The sequence below is a fragment of the Diabrotica virgifera genome, chromosome 8 (assembly GCF_917563875.1).
Source record: "Diabrotica virgifera virgifera chromosome 8, PGI_DIABVI_V3a".
In the NCBI taxonomy this organism is placed as follows: domain Eukaryota; kingdom Metazoa; phylum Arthropoda; class Insecta; order Coleoptera; family Chrysomelidae; genus Diabrotica; species Diabrotica virgifera.
Genome location: NC_065450.1, coordinates 177,696,445 through 177,712,460, shown reverse-complemented (window position 1 = coordinate 177,712,460; position 16,016 = coordinate 177,696,445). Strand labels below are relative to the sequence as shown.

Here is a 16,016-nt window from a genome sequence, read left to right as displayed (position 1 = left end):
TCTCTATGCTAATATTTAACTCTATGGTCAAATCGACCAACGCAAAATGAAAGAAAGTTTTGTCTTTGTCAAGGACGACATGCTAGGCAATTTTTGATAAACATCTCTTTCACCGAACATCGCGACCGAACATTACGCGAACATCTCTTTGACTTTCTTTGAATTGCACATCCTGAAGTCGTGACGTAACTGGAGACCGGCCAGTTCGTAATGGTTCGTAATCATTCGTAATGTCCGATTAGTTTGAATTGTTCGCGGTTGTAAACTGTGTATTTTATATTTTATTTATGTCAGTTATTTTGACAGGAATCTCCACACTAATTTTTTTTTTTCGAATACATTCAAGTTTACATAGAGGTATATATTGACATAGAGAGAGTGTCATTCGGAGCGAAGTGACGACACCATCTTTTTTCTTTGGATTAGTGCTACTTCACTCTTACACATAGTAAAGCTGCGACAGTATGATAAACGTCATTTTTAAGTTAGGAGAAGTATGAAGTTAGCTGATGTCTTTCGTGTTATTTTTATTTTAGTCACTGTTTACAATTATTTGTAATTTGTAGATGTTTTTAGACAAATATTCTGTTTGGTTTTGTTTTTGATTGTTAATTGTGCAGCGAAATTGTGATAGTAAATTAAATATAAAGTTGTTTATCGCCTACAGAACTGAATTATCCCATAGTAATTATCAGTTTGTGTCAATTTGTTTAAAAAAGAAAAAACACCTTTCCTTGTGTTTGACGGACTTGTAGCAAGGGCTTTGTTGTGAATCCTGTAAATTGCGGGAATAGGACAGACAGGGATAAAATCCTCACTTTTTACTGTTCCCAAGGCTATACATTTCCCCCATGCAATACATTTAAATGAATTTTATCTAAACAAAGGCAGGAACATTGGATAAAAGCAATAAGGAGAACAGACCTCAAATTAAAATATGAGAGTATACAGTAAACATTTTATAAGTGGTAAGTTTAAAGTAATTCAACTAAGTAATAAGTTTTTGAAATGTCTACAATAATAATATACATGTACTTACCAATTCGGTTCTAGTTTAGAACAAGGGTTATGTAAAGAAAATCATGCTTGATCATGTAAGATATAGTGTATTACAATATGGTTAAATGCAAAGCTTAATAATGCCTTAATGCATATAGCCTGCCTAAACTGTCCTTAAATCTTCTTTAGACTTTACAAATCTAACAATATCTGCGCTCTGCATTAGTTCATTCAGCTTGTGGTTCATTTTAATTCTCCATGAACCATCTCTACAATGTGTTGGTCCAAATATGTTCCTTAGTATTTTATGCTCAAAATATTTTTAGTCGATTTTCATTAGTGGTTGAGATGGTCCACATTTCACATCCATATGTGACCACTGGTGTAATTACTGTTTTGTAGATTCTAAGCTTATACTCACGATTCAGTAACAGTAACTTACTTTTCATTAAGTCTTTGTATGCATAAAAACACTTCTTATTACCGATAAGAATCCGTTGTTATATTTCTTGACAGGTGTTGTTGTCATTTTTTATTATTGAGTCTAGGTAGGGAAAAGTGGAGGCATATTCGTAGGTATGGTTGTCTACCTTCAGATTCTCATGTGGATTCGACTTTGTGCACTCCGTATAGGTATTTTTTTTACTTTCATTAATATATAGACCAAACATAGCAACTTCCTGTTTCAGCTCTATAGCTTTTTCGCTTAATACATTTTTGTTGTGGCTTATTATGGCAATTGTCCTTAAATAATGTTAAAATACTCATGTGATATTTTGTCATATTTGTATGATTTTTTTATGGTATACAATTTAGAGTTTTTATTTATGTATTTGTTGTTTTTAGGAATAAACACCAGCTATTTTAAATGTAGGAAAAGGAGAAACTGCTGGAACCTAACTTTACACAAATGTTTTTGACTATTGAAGATTTGGATAAACAACAGAAGTTACTTTGGGCTATAGCTATGTGCAGATTTATTTCATTGTGGATTACTATGTTTATTCTTTTTAACTATACTTCCTACGTTGTTTGTGAGATTAATATTATTATTTAATTGATTATATTATTATTTTGTAATAATAATCAATGCTTTGGTTTAACAAATAGACAACTTAAAATAGAAAAATGCTTTATTGTCATGGAAAATTGTACAATTTATACACAAAACTTACAAAGAGTCATAAAAAACAATAATAAACACAATAAAACAATAATAAATTAAAACAACAAAAAAATGTTAGGATATAAAGAGACTAACGCTCATAATCGTATTGAAGTTTTTATATCCTCTTTAAATCCTAACATTTACACAATGTGCTCATACCAGCAACAAGTTTTTATACTTGTGTATTATGAGTCCTATTTGAGAGTACCAGTGGTAATGCAATAGGTCTATAATTGCAGGCATTAGATTTTTCACCACCCTTACGAAGAGGAATAATGATGGCTGTCTTTAGGCAGCTCTAGAAATTTACCTTTCTTAAGGGGCTATCCTAGTGTAAAAGTATGAAATTCATATACTTTTTTGGGAATTTCTAAAATAAAAAATACTGTACCAATTATTTTGAAAATTTGCATGAACATTTGTTATAAAAAGAAGTACATGTGAAACAATTTTCATAAAAAAATATTGAAAATTAAACGATTTATTCGCCATCTACTGGCACAGTGAAAATAAAAACATAGCTCCACTGCTGCAGTGATTGGGACTAAAAGAGATCCTGAAACATAAAATATCAAAGTTATTATTGAAATATAGGTTATTTTCTATACCATCAAATAGGGATTTTTTTAATCGGATAAAAAATGTCAATTTGGCGGTTTTTGAAACTGAAAATGTTCTAGCTAATTTAAAAAAAATTTCAACACTTTGTCATTTTTCCAAAAATCCTAATTGATGGTATAGGACATAGGAAATAACTTATATTTCAATAATCACTGCAAGTTTATAATTCAGGATCTCTATTAGTCCCAATCACTGCAGCAGTGGAGCCATGTTTTTTATTTTCACTGTGCCAGTAGATAGGGCATAAATCGTTAAATTTTCATTATTTTTTTTTATGAAAATTGTTTTACTTGTACTTCTTTTTATAATAAATGGTCATGCAAATTTTCAAAACAATTGGTACAGTACTTTTTATTTTAGATATTCCCAAAAAAAGTATGTGAATTTCGTTCTTTTACACTAGGATAGCCCCTTAAAAGAGTCGTTAGTGGGATGAGGACTCCCAACACATTTTCTGGGAGATTTTTATGACAATTTTTATGGATAGTCCATCAGTACTACAGGAAGATTTGCTTTTGATACTATTGATTGTTTGGATCAGTTCAGATTAATCAACTACATCTTAACAAAATTGATCTCTTGTGACAAAATAGTTCATGTTATAATTTTACTCACATTAATAAAGTATTCATGGTCTGGAAGGGAAAATGTTTGAGCTGTGTGAGTTTGATTTCGAAGATTGTTTATTATGGACCAAATTTCTTTTGCAACACTTTTAAAGCTTCTCAGATGATTTTGATAGTATAATTTTTTAGCTGATTTTTTAAGTTTTAAATAGGTTGCCCTGTACTTAGTGATATATTCAGTAACAGAGACGTTGGTAGTAAATTTCTTGATGTACAGGGTTATTCACTATATTTTGACCACCCCCCCCCCCATATATATTTTTGACATACAGTAGAACCCCACAAATCCAAACTAACGGAAAGTGAAATTTTTTTAAAAAATTTAAGACAAAAACTTAAATACATGTTTATTATATAGATTATAACCAGAAAATTGAACAATATTGGATTAGTAGGACTTTGACATTTAAAATTTCTTAAAAATAAATACGTAGGTACTTTATATGTAATGATTATAAAGGTTGTGTGTTGTGTGGTGTGGTGTGTGTTGTTGTGTGTTGTGTGGTGTGGTGTGGTGTGGTGTGGTGTGTGGTGTGGTGTGGTGTGGTGTGGTGTGGTGTGGTGTGGTGTGGTGTGGTGTGGTGTGGTGTGGTGTGGTGTGGTGTGGTGTGGTGTGGTGTGGTGTGGTGTGGTGTGGTGTGGTGTGGTGTGTGTGTGTGTGTGTGTGTGTGTGTGTGTGTGTGTGTGTGTGTGTGTGTGTGTGTGTGTGTGGTGCGTGCCAAAGAGATGGCATTAGACAAAGAGTCTTTTTTCCACAGAATTTTGTTATAGATATGTTTAAATTTTTATCTTAGAATCATTTAGAAACTTGATTAAGATATTAAATATAGATTTGTCAGAATAAGATAAAAGATTGCTGATGCTAACTGGAAGGCTAATGTTAAGGTTAATTAAACCTAAATATAAGTTTTGAGTCTGATCCCTATGATTAAGACAATCAAAGAATACATGTTCAGATCCCCGATGGACTCATGGTTACAGGAACAGAAGGGAGTTTCATAGATTCCAATCCTATGTAGATGCTCTGGAAAAAGTCCATGGGTAAGTTTTAGCCGGGTTATTCATGAGGAATGTACTTTGTTATAATTGTAGTTAAAATGAGGTATACATTTGGGTAATAATGGGTGAATAGAAAAGTAATGATTTCTTGATGTCTGCTGAACATCTCTTATAAAGGTTAAACATAAATTTACTTCGGTTTTCTCATAGTCAGGTTACACGTTTTGCAGGAGAGCTTTGAATTACTAGTTAGGCTGACTTTCAGATAATCCGAACTTTTCAGAATCCGAACAGGCTGTCCCCCCAATTAGTTCGGATTTTCGGGGTTCTACTGTATACAACATACTAGTGATGTCATCCATCTGGGCGTGATGACGTAATCGACTATTTTTTAAATGAGAATAGCGATCGTGTGCTAGCTCATTCTTCTTTTTGTGTCAATTAATTTAATTTAAAAAAATTCTTTGGACACTCTGTATAATTAATCATGTTAATGTTTATATTACTGAATATGGAATTGAATAACCTTTTAAATGAGCTAGCACTCGACCCCTATTCCCATTTAAAAAAAATAGTAGATTACATCATCACATCCAAATGGATGACGTCACTAGTACGATATACAGGGTGTTTGGTAAAGAATGGGCGATAGCTTAACCTTAGATTCCTGGGGTTAAAATAGTTTGATTTAAGCTAACTTACCTTAGTACGAAAGTTGATAATAACCGAGATACAGGGTGTCAAAGTTAAACTTTTATTTTATTTATTCTTGAATATTTCCTAACAGGCATGGGATAATAACACTAAATTTGGTAAGCGGGGGTTTTTTGGGACGAGAAAGCTAAATTCGCCACCAAAAATGATATATTTTCCAAACAGAGCTATATACATCTTTCAGTACTCATTTAATACGTTCAATTTTTTGAATCAAAATTTTTATTATGTTAATATTTTTATTTAAAAAAGTATACTACATTCATCTCGCTAAACTTAACTGTGTTTGAGATAAACGCATTTTAAGTCTGTGATACATCATTTTTTTCAAAAACGAAAATCATAAACGTCAGATGGTAGTTGATTTAAAAAACGCGTATTATCAAATACCAATTCATGAATTTGACAAACCATTTACAGCTTTTGAGGAAAGTGGATGCCTTTACCAATTTTGTTGTATTCCTCTTGGGGTGACCAATGGAGTATCATATTTTCAGAGAGCCATTGATTCTATCAATAAAAAAGAAAATCTACAAGGCATTTACGCTTATTTAGATGACGTAACAGTTAGTGGTGAGGATCAAGATAGCTATGATTTGAATTTACAGAAGTTTTTAAATGCCGTAAAAAAAATATGGGTTAACTTTAAATCAAAATAAATGTCACTACAATCAAAAGTTATAAATATGTTGGGATATACAATATTGCACTTCTATGAACAGTAATTAATGAAAAATAAATTCTCATTGTTGAAACAGATACATGAATGAATTTGCTATTGCTATCATGCTGAGTCAATCTGGAAGACCGGTTACTTTTTTCTCACGTATCCTCACAGATTCTGAACAAAAAAAATTTATGAATTTTCAAGATTTCCATGCTAAGATACTTCCAGTCAGACAGGGGGACTAGCTCTACTTATCAAGAATTTATTAATTACCTACACTCTAAAGGAATATCTTCAAGTAGAACAACACCATATAATTCTGAAGAAAATGGTTAAGGTAAAAGATACAATGGAGTTATATGGAAAGCAGTGAATCTAGCATTGAAAACCAGTAATTTAGACATCACTAAATGGAAAAATGTTCTATATACCTAGGGTTACCATAATTTATTAAGGCCAAATCCGGACAGGGGTAGTCCAAGGAAAAAAACATATCCTTGCCCTTGCCTTTTGACACCCCCAAAGTTAGTGCTGGTATTATCAGCACAAACGCAAATTACTTTTGAATCAATAAAGTACTTTTTAATACATTTTAAAACATGTTCTACTAAAAGATATAGATGTTTCACCCGGAAGTTCATCAAAAAATAAAAGTTTCACGTTGACACCTTCATTTTGCTTAAAATAACGAACACATACTGGAGTCAGTTTGATTTCGTTTCTGTTTGAACTATAACCGTAATAAAATTTGCATCTTTGAGTTTTTCGAGTAATTTGTTAAATATGTTTTTTTTAATATTTTTTTTAGTAAAGAAAAAAATCCGGACGTATGGTAACCCTATATATACCAGATGCTCTGCACTCTATATGAAGTTTACTGTCTACAGCAACCAATTGTACACATCATGAACATGTGTTTACTTATCAATGAAGATCAACTAGCAGAAATTCTATTTCTTCATGAAAGATTCAGACACAGTATTACTAAGAAAATTTGTATGAATGAGTAAGTTTGATCCTTTAGTAGAAGAGGATTATCTTTTAGAAGCCAATGCAGATTATGCCTTAATACAGTATCTAAACGGAAAGAAAAGTACAGTTGCAACGAAGTACTCAGCTTCTAGAAGTGACCTAAAATTATTGAATCACAATAGTGATTAAGATGAAAATGAAAGTCCAAATAATACACTAAAGAATTCCACTACCAAATCAATATCAGATGAGACAGAAAATTTACCTGTTTAAGAACCGAATCAAGTCCCTGATGATAATCATGAACCAATATTAGAAAATTCAGATTTTCAATCTAGCCGTAAATAAGCTAGAACTAAAAATAAACTAAGATATTTCCAATTTCCAGCATTTTGTTCAAAAATAGAAATAGGGCTGGATTAAATTATTTGGGTTATGTTGTCTTGTCACTTGTCATAATAAATAAAGAAGAAGGTAATTCTCCTTATTTCACTTGCCGTCCCGTACCCCCACTTAATTTCATGTTATGTTTCTCGATACATTGTGCTAGAAAGAGATACCGCAAACCAGTCCAAGAGATCTTGTCGTCAGTGGTGGCGGAGTGAAGGCTCACTCTATGTTAATATATACCTCTATGTCAAGTTTAGTTATGTTGCTAATAGGGCTTTTCATCGATTGTCATTTGTTTCGAGCTTCTGTCATGTGTCACATAATACCTAATACCATAGCCACCTTTACTTTACGTTAAGTAAAGGTGGCTATGCTAATACTAATATATCTAAGTCATAAGTATTTGGTTTGTATCATGGGTATAGTATTTTTACTACAAAAGCGATATTACGTAGGTCAAAATTTTTTACGTAAGAGAACTGTCAAAACATTAGAATGTGACTTTTCATTATTGCCATGTTTATTATAAACATAGCAATAATGAAAAATCCATTGACATATACGTCATTGGAAAAATCACATTCTAATGTTTTGACAGTTCTCTTACGTCAAAAATTTTGACCTACGTAATATCGCTTTTGTAGTAAAAATACTACATATGCCAATAACGTATGCCGTAGATATATTAATATTATGTGACACATGACAGAAGCTCGAAACAAATGACTAATAGCCACTTTACACGATGCAAGTAATTGCGCAATTAATTGCACAATTTCTTGCGCAAGAACTTGTGCAATAAGTTGCAACTAACTTTCTGCAATAAAGTGATTACACGGTGCAAACGACATGAAATAGACAGAAACTTTGACAAAATAGCACAAATTTTAGGTTATGTTTGTTTTTACAAATTAAATGTAATTTTTTGAGTAGAATTATCAGATATTAGATGATGTTAGATTATAATTTGAGAAAATTATAATATTATGTATTAAGTATAACAAAATCAATTAATACCTAATCCAAGTATGTAATACATATTATTCATTTACAAAAGGAAACAAGTTGTAAGAAATAAAATAGTTTTTTTTAATCCCTATGTTGCATAATTAAAGTTATTCACCTGAATAATATTATCTGTGAAGCGTGAAATTGGTAAAAAGTTCCTCTAGTTTTGTTAATAAATTGTTTGGTTTGAAATTTAAGATGACAGAAGTTCAATGTCATCAAAATCTTTTATTTGTTGACAGCAGAAAAGTAAAAACAAACACTGTAGCCTTAAAAGTTACTAAAAATATAACCAAATTGCAGAAAAAATTGCATGAAAAATAGGACATGTTCTATTTAGCTGCAACTTATTCTTGCAGCAAGGAGTTGCAGCTTTTCTGTGCAATTCGCGTATGACACGATGCAATTTCTATTGCTGCAAGAAATTGTGCAATTAATTGCGCAATTAGTTGCATGGTGTAAAGTTGCTATGTGAATGAAAAGCCCAATTGAATACTTTTATCGCAGAATGCATACAAATCCCATTTAATTTTAACAAGAATTCAAATCAAATTTCTGGTCTCCAATTACGTCATCAGTCATCATGCGCGAACGCGGACGTATTTGAGCTACGGGAAGCTACGATCTCGTTATTTATAGTATCATGACCACTTTGACTATCTGTACAAGACATATGCCATAAGTTTCAATCTTGGGTAACTTGGGTTAGTTACAGATAATAGGTCTGTTCCTTTGTTTTTTAGTGTTACACTTTTGAGTGTAAGTGTCAGAAATTCTATGGACATTTGAGTGTAAATTACAGCGGATGTGACAGCGGCTCATGACAGCGGACAGTATTAAACGAAAATTATCGGTGTGCCAATCAAGCAAAGGGACAGGGTTGCCATATTACACGAATTATCGTGTAATTACACGATTTGTTCCTATTTTACACGATTACACGAATCAAGTACGAAATCTTACGATTTTTACCATTAAAAATTTTCAGTAGTATTTTTAATACATTTTTATTAAAATTCACTTAATACTTCCCTGTATTGTTTAAAAATTACTTTGCAAAGAAAGATAAATCCTCGAAAATTTGTAATCTATACTTTCATGCCTAATCATAACATACCATAATGATAACATAAACATCATTGGGAGAGTCTCAAGTTAAGTACTCATTTACACTAAAGTAAAATATAGGGGAATCCCCTGAAAATATTAGGAAGGTATAAATATTAGCCAGTCACCAACCGTTCTTGAATGGTTCCGCGCATGCGCGATAGCGAATAATTATGCGCAGTAACACAGTTTTCGTTACTGCGCAGATCCGTAACCATTCAAGGACGGTTTATTAAGCATTTTCCGACTTTACACGATTTTCAGTAGTCGGGTTTCACGATTTCTACTTCACTTCATCTGGCAACCCTGCAAAGGGAAAAGGAACTTCCGAATATGGCCTAACTGGGGGCACGGGCACATAACATAACCTAATCCTAATATTTACATTTGTAAAGAATATCCTGTTTGTTTTTATTTTTTATTGTCGATTGTGCAGCGAAATTGTGATAGCAAATCAAATATAAAGTAGTTTATCGCCTACAGAACTGAATTAGTCCATAGCAGTTATCAGTTTGCAAGTAGCAAGGGCTTTCTTGAGAAGCTTATACATGTAACTTGTATTGTTGTAAATTGTGGGAGTAGGGCAGACAGGGAAAAGTCTTATTCTGTACTGTTCCCAAGGCTCCCCATCCAATACATTTAAATGAATTATCCAAACAAAGCCGGGGACAATGGATAAAAGCCACAAGAAGAACAGATATAAGGGAACTAAAATTAAAATATGAAAAGTAAACATTTTATAAGTGGTAAGTTTAATGTAATTCAATTAATAAGGATTTTAAATGTCTACAATAATAATAAAGATGTGATAATTCAAGCTTAATTATTAGGAAAGCCAGCCATGTTTCACTTCCATGAAGCAGAGAAGGGAGGTATATAATATACTGTCGCTTTTGTCTTCTCACTAATTTCTCTTTTGCTAATGAAACCTGTACTGAGGGAGTGATATAATCGTGATGTTTTAGCAATTCTGTTGTTCATTTTTTTTGCATTTTTTGTCTATTATAGTTTATAAATATTCAAAATCGTTCATATGTTCTACTAAATTTCTGTCTAGGTTTATATGGATTTCTCTCGGTGTCTTGGAAATAAGTAAAGTTTTGGTCTTTGCTAATTTTATTTTCATTCCTTTGTCTGCAAGTTCTCTCGTCTATAAATTTAGGTTGCTTTGTAAAGATTTCTCTGAACTTGGTATCAATGCAATGTCATCTGCAAATACACATTTACTCAGAGTTATACTTTTTAATCAATGGTAACCTAAATCTAATTTTCGGGACTCTACTGCATTTTTTTATTGGTTCATTCATATATATAATATAATGAATAGCAGTAAGCTTAAAACTCCACCTTGCCTTACTCCTTGTGTATTAGCAAATTTGTTTGATTCACAGTTTAATGCTCGCACAATGTTCCAGTACATAAATTTTTCTGCTCCAACATTGAACAGTTCAAGCCCTTTCCAAATGTGATGTCCGGGTACCTTGTCAAAGGCTTTTTCCATTGTCTTATAGTAAAGATATGATCTTGGACACTGTGCCCGGTCAGAAACCTTTTTGTGCATCGTCTAGTTGATGTTCCACTTTCTTTCTCAGTCTCATCTCCAGTGTTCATTCATAAATCTTAGCCACTACACTTAGCATAAAAATACCTCGATAATTTGAACATTACTTTTTTACCTCCCTTCTTTACAAGAAGAGCCATAACTGCTGTTGCCCAATCTTCTGGGATGCGTTTCTGTTTCCAAATTGTTATCAGTAATTTGTGTAAGTAGTGTAATGCAGATTCCCCCATATATTTCAACAATCGTGTTTTGATATATTATCTATTCTTGCCACTTTACCATTTTTCATTTTTGCAATGGCTTCCGTTAATTCTTCCATTGTTATTTCATTACTCAACTCTTTGAAATATTTACTCCATCTATTAACTATATCTTGTGGTTGGGTAAGTGTTTCTCCATTTTTATTTTTTTTATTTGCAGGACAGTACTACCTGATTTACCTCTCATTTTTTCAGACCTTTATAGAACAATTTTTGGTTTGTCCTACTACTGTCTTGCTCCATCTTTTCTCCAAATCTCTCCCACTGTTCCAATTTAGCTTTTTTAACTTTTTCTTTCACAAGCTTCCTTGCTTATTAACTGTTATTTTCTAGATAAGCTCTCCATGGTACTTTCTTTTCTTTCACAGTTATTTTTATCTCTTCGCTCCACCAACTAGTCCTTGTTTTTTGACTACTTTTATTCAATAAAAATATTAAAATACTCTTGTAATAGTGAAGAGACAGTTTATGTTTCCTTTCGATCCAGAGGCGATACACAATCTCCAGACAGCTGTTTCTGCCTTACGGCGTCCCCAGTGGAGCTGCCTGCACACTTCTGAATCAAAACGAAATCAAATTGTCTATTTAAGTGGAATTTCAAAAATAGTTATCTACTATTAGGATGCTTCAGCGATATCTCTTAAAGAAAAGAGAAAAGTCCCAGATACAAAATTCACTATTAAAATAGTAAATAATTATTTAAATCTGAAACTTTTCTTATTGGAACCCCTTTCTGGTAACATCCTTAATCTCTTTTTGACTTTTACAATTTCGGACTTTAAATTATCTTTCTGATCTTTTTTCTAGATTAATGAAAGCAGAATGTAACTGTATACTGCAGAGTCCTTTTCCCTTTCTTTATTCATCATCTCTTGTCTTATAAATTGTAAAAGTCAGAGATTAAGGATGTTACCAGAAAGAAGTTTCAATAAGAAAAGTGTCAGATTTAAATAATTATTTACTATTTTTATTTTAATAGTGAATTTTATATCTGGGACTTTTCTTTATTCTTGTGATACTTTCCACATTTTTATGATTTTTTTATGGTACACAATGTAGAATTTTTATTTATGTCTTTGTTTTAGGAACAACCACCAGATATTTAAAAGGTATAAAAAGAAGAAACTGCTGGAACTTCAAAACAAATGTGTTTGACTAGTAAAGATTTGGATAAATAACAGGAGTTACTTTGGGCTATAGCTACGTGTAGATTTATTTCCTTGTGGCTTCCTATGTTAATTCTTATTAATTATACACTTAAATATGTTTTTAGTCTCAGGAAGATTTTATATTTGATTATTTTTGAATAAACATTATTATTATTATTACCTTAATTTCCATTAAATAAATTAACTGTAATCAATAAAGTAATCGTTTAATTGTTAATAAATTATCAAGTATGATTCCCAAATATTTTATTTGTTTGACACCTTCTATGGGCTGATTGTGAGATTATAGTTAAGGTACCAAGGGTATTATAAGGATAATAACACTTGAGGTCAATGGTGTATATACCGAGGGCCTTTGGCCTGAGGGATATAAGTTGACTGAAAGCGATATTATCTTTAATACTTGTGGTGCCTTCAACATTTAATGTCCGACTAAATTATTCTTTATAGGCAAAAAATTGAAGGAATTTTGAATTAATTAGTTTTCAAATAAGTACATTTACCAGCAATAGTTGTAACGTAATTGTGGTAACCATAGTTTTACTTGGGTTGTTATTTGTCAACTTGACAGTATTTAACTAGTTATTTAAATTTAATACCCTAGGGCGTAATTTTTCAAAATAATGCCCTAGAGCCTAGGGCATTATATCATACTTAACTGACTTCGAAATCATGTCATTATTTATCAAACTGACTTCAAAATCATGTCATTATTTGTCAAATAATATACCAGTTGGACATTAATATTATTACATACATGATTTCGAAGTCAGTTATATTATAATACCCTAGGGCGTTATTTTTCAATATTTATTTTGAAAAATAACGCCCTAGCTAGGGTATTAAATTCAAATAACTAGTTAAATACTGTCGAGTTGACACAATTACGTTACGACTGTTGCTGGTAAATGTACTTATTTGAAAACTAATTAATTCAAAATTTCTTAAATTTTTTTGCCTATAAAGAATAATTTAGTCAGACATTAAATGTTGAAGGCACCATGGGTATTAAAGATAATATCGCTTTCAGTCAACATTTATCCTTTTAGACCCTTTTAACCCTTAAGATTGCTATCTAAAAAAAATACCAAGAAACTTTACAGAATCAACGACACTGATCTGGCTGTTATTAACACATTCACAGACACACTTTAGATGTAGACACATCTTATGGAGTAAGTGGCTTCATATGCAGTTGTGTCTGTGAATGTGTTAAGAGGTAAAGATTGACGAGCTCCTGTATAGGATAATGCTACTGTTTTATGTTAAAAAAAGGTAAATTAGAATCGGACCAGGTTTTTATCGTGAGTAGATCAGAAGGTATAGTAGCAATATTTGAGTTGCTCCTGCACTAATACTGATATCATCAGCAAAAAGAAAATTTTTTCCATCAATTTTTAAACTAGGGATGTCATTAATAAACGTAAGGAAAAGTAGAGGACCTGATACTGAACCTTGTGGTTTGTAGAGGACCCCACATACAATATTTTGGAGTCTGTATTATTTGCTCTAACCAGTTGTTTCCAACTATCCAAGTAAGATTGAAACCAATTCAAAGAAATTCTTCGAATTCCATAGAAATTTAGTTTTTTTATCAAAATTTCATGATTTACACAATCAAAAGCTTTGGCATAGTCACAAAAAACAGTGGCAGTGTGAAGATTATTGCTCAGTGCTTGATAAACCTCATGTAGTACAGAAAACATGGCATCAGCAGTACATTTATTATTTAAAAAGCAGAACTGATTTTGTAATAAAATGTTGTTTTCAACAAGAAAGGACATAAGTCATGCTTTTATGAGTCTCTCAAAAATTTTGGAGTACCGGTAGTAATTCAATAGGTATATACTTGCAGGAATTAGATTTTTCACCACCCTTATGAAGAGGAATAATGATAGCTGTCTTTAGGTACTCTGGAAATTTACCTTTCTCAAAAGAATCATTAATTGGCGAGATGAGGACACAAGGATCTACAGATCGAGCGAGTCTCGTAAATTGGCTTCGAGCCACGCTTCACGCAACCGTATTTGCGTACTTGTGTTTTGGGTTGTGTGGTCGAGTGGAGTTATAATTTACCAAATTTAAATATAATCGTTTCTACTGATTCATAATATGTATACTATAATATAATATATTGAAGTTTTTAAATATTGCTAATATTATTAAAGTTTTTAACATTGTATTTTAATATGCTTTGTTTTATTAATAATAATATTACCTAAGTATTGCACCTTGTTCAAAAAAAGTTCAAGATAAATACCCCGGTTTTTTCATATGAAAATGCAAAGAAAAAATATACAATTTGCAGAGTATGTAACTGCTTGTTTTTTGATAAAATAATACAAATTGTATGTAGGTAGGTAGAGTAGCAAAGCGTTGAGTAGTTATAGCAAAAGTAGCTACGCCATCCGAGACACGATAAGGATGAAATTAGTTTTATATTTTCTTTTCTCATGGAGCATGCATGATGGAGAGTTTTTTAGAATATGTAACAAAGCATGTTGTTTTGTTATCTATGTTGCAAATATGTTGTTTTTTTTTTCAAATTACAAAATGTTGTTTTCAATACAAGTAGCTAATTGTTGTTATTATTTACTGCACATTTAGAATTTTGACTAACGCTCGATTTCATAATAAAGTTAAAGTGTGTGTTACCTTAAAAAAAGCAATTGTTGCAGTTAAAGAAAACTTTAAATTTAAAGTCCACTTTAAACTTTATTAATATAAAATCGAGCGTAAGAAATTTTATAAACTTTGGAAAATAGCATTTCAAAAAAAGTACTGTAAGTATACTGTATTTTTAATTTTTTCTCAAAAAATAAAACAAAACTCATTTTAAAACATATATTAAATTATAAACACAACACTAAATAAATAATTTTTCTCAACGGTCAAAAACCACACTTAAAAGTTTTAGAAATTCACACCACAGAATCAAGTTACTCAAATTGTCAAACACCTCACCTAACACAGTGTCTCAAGTACGATTGCGCGAAGCTGTGCTATTTATGAGACGCGCTCGACTTGTAGATCCAAGTGATGAGGACTCCCAACACATGTCCTGGGAGATTTAAGAAAATTTTTATCAGTACTATAGGAAGATTTGCTTTTGATACTATTGATTGTTTGGATCAGTTCAGATGGCAGATCAACTGGCTTTATAAAGAATGAGTTAATGAGATTGGAAACCGGATCTTGTAACAAAATATTTTTACTCACATTAACAAAGTATTCATTTAGATTTCCAGGGTCTGAAAGGAAAAATGTTTAAGCTGGGTGAATTTTATTTCGAAGATCGTTTATTATGGACTAAGTTTATTTTGCAACACTTTTAGAGCTTCTCAGACGATTTTGATAGTACGATTTGTTAGCTGATTTTATAAGTTTTTAATAGGTTTTCCTGTACTTGGTGATATATTCAGTGACAGAGCCAGTTTAAATTAAAGTAAATTTCTTGATGTAGAGTAGTGAACGCATATTCATGGCTGATATGCGGATACCGGATACCTTTAGTAGTCCAGGGCCCAGGATTTGCGATGTTTTGGCTTAATTCAGGGTTGCCAGACCGATTTATACAATTCCCCAACCTGAACTACAAATTCCCCCAAAAATGACATTTTTTTAAAAAAATCCCCCAAAATTCATCTGCCATTTCTTCTTCTTTTTTATGAGCTGTCATCTGTCATTTCTTCTTGTTTTTGGGCTGTCATCTGTCATTTTTTCTTCTTTTTTGGGTGTCAAGTGTCATTGTACCA

General features: G+C 31.8%; 3 long non-coding RNA genes across 3 annotated transcripts; 2 read left to right on the top strand and 1 right to left on the bottom strand.

Annotated features, from left to right (window-relative positions):
- Nucleotides 1-354: 354 nt before the first annotated feature.
- LOC126889684 (uncharacterized) lies at nucleotides 355-2,128 on the top strand. Its single transcript, XR_007700137.1, has 2 exons — nucleotides 355-968; nucleotides 1,846-2,128. It is a non-coding gene; the product is annotated as an uncharacterized LOC126889684 (long non-coding RNA).
- LOC126889685 (uncharacterized) lies at nucleotides 2,115-7,397 on the bottom strand. The gene is made up of 2 exons (XR_007700138.1): nucleotides 7,032-7,397; nucleotides 2,115-5,637 (listed from the first exon to the last, which is right to left on the bottom strand). It is a non-coding gene; the product is annotated as an uncharacterized LOC126889685 (long non-coding RNA).
- A 2,208-nt stretch (nucleotides 7,398-9,605) lies between these two features.
- Nucleotides 9,606-12,495, top strand: LOC126889683 (uncharacterized). The gene is made up of 2 exons (XR_007700136.1): nucleotides 9,606-10,017; nucleotides 12,178-12,495. It is a non-coding gene; the product is annotated as an uncharacterized LOC126889683 (long non-coding RNA).
- The last annotated feature ends 3,521 nt before the right edge of the window (nucleotides 12,496-16,016 follow it).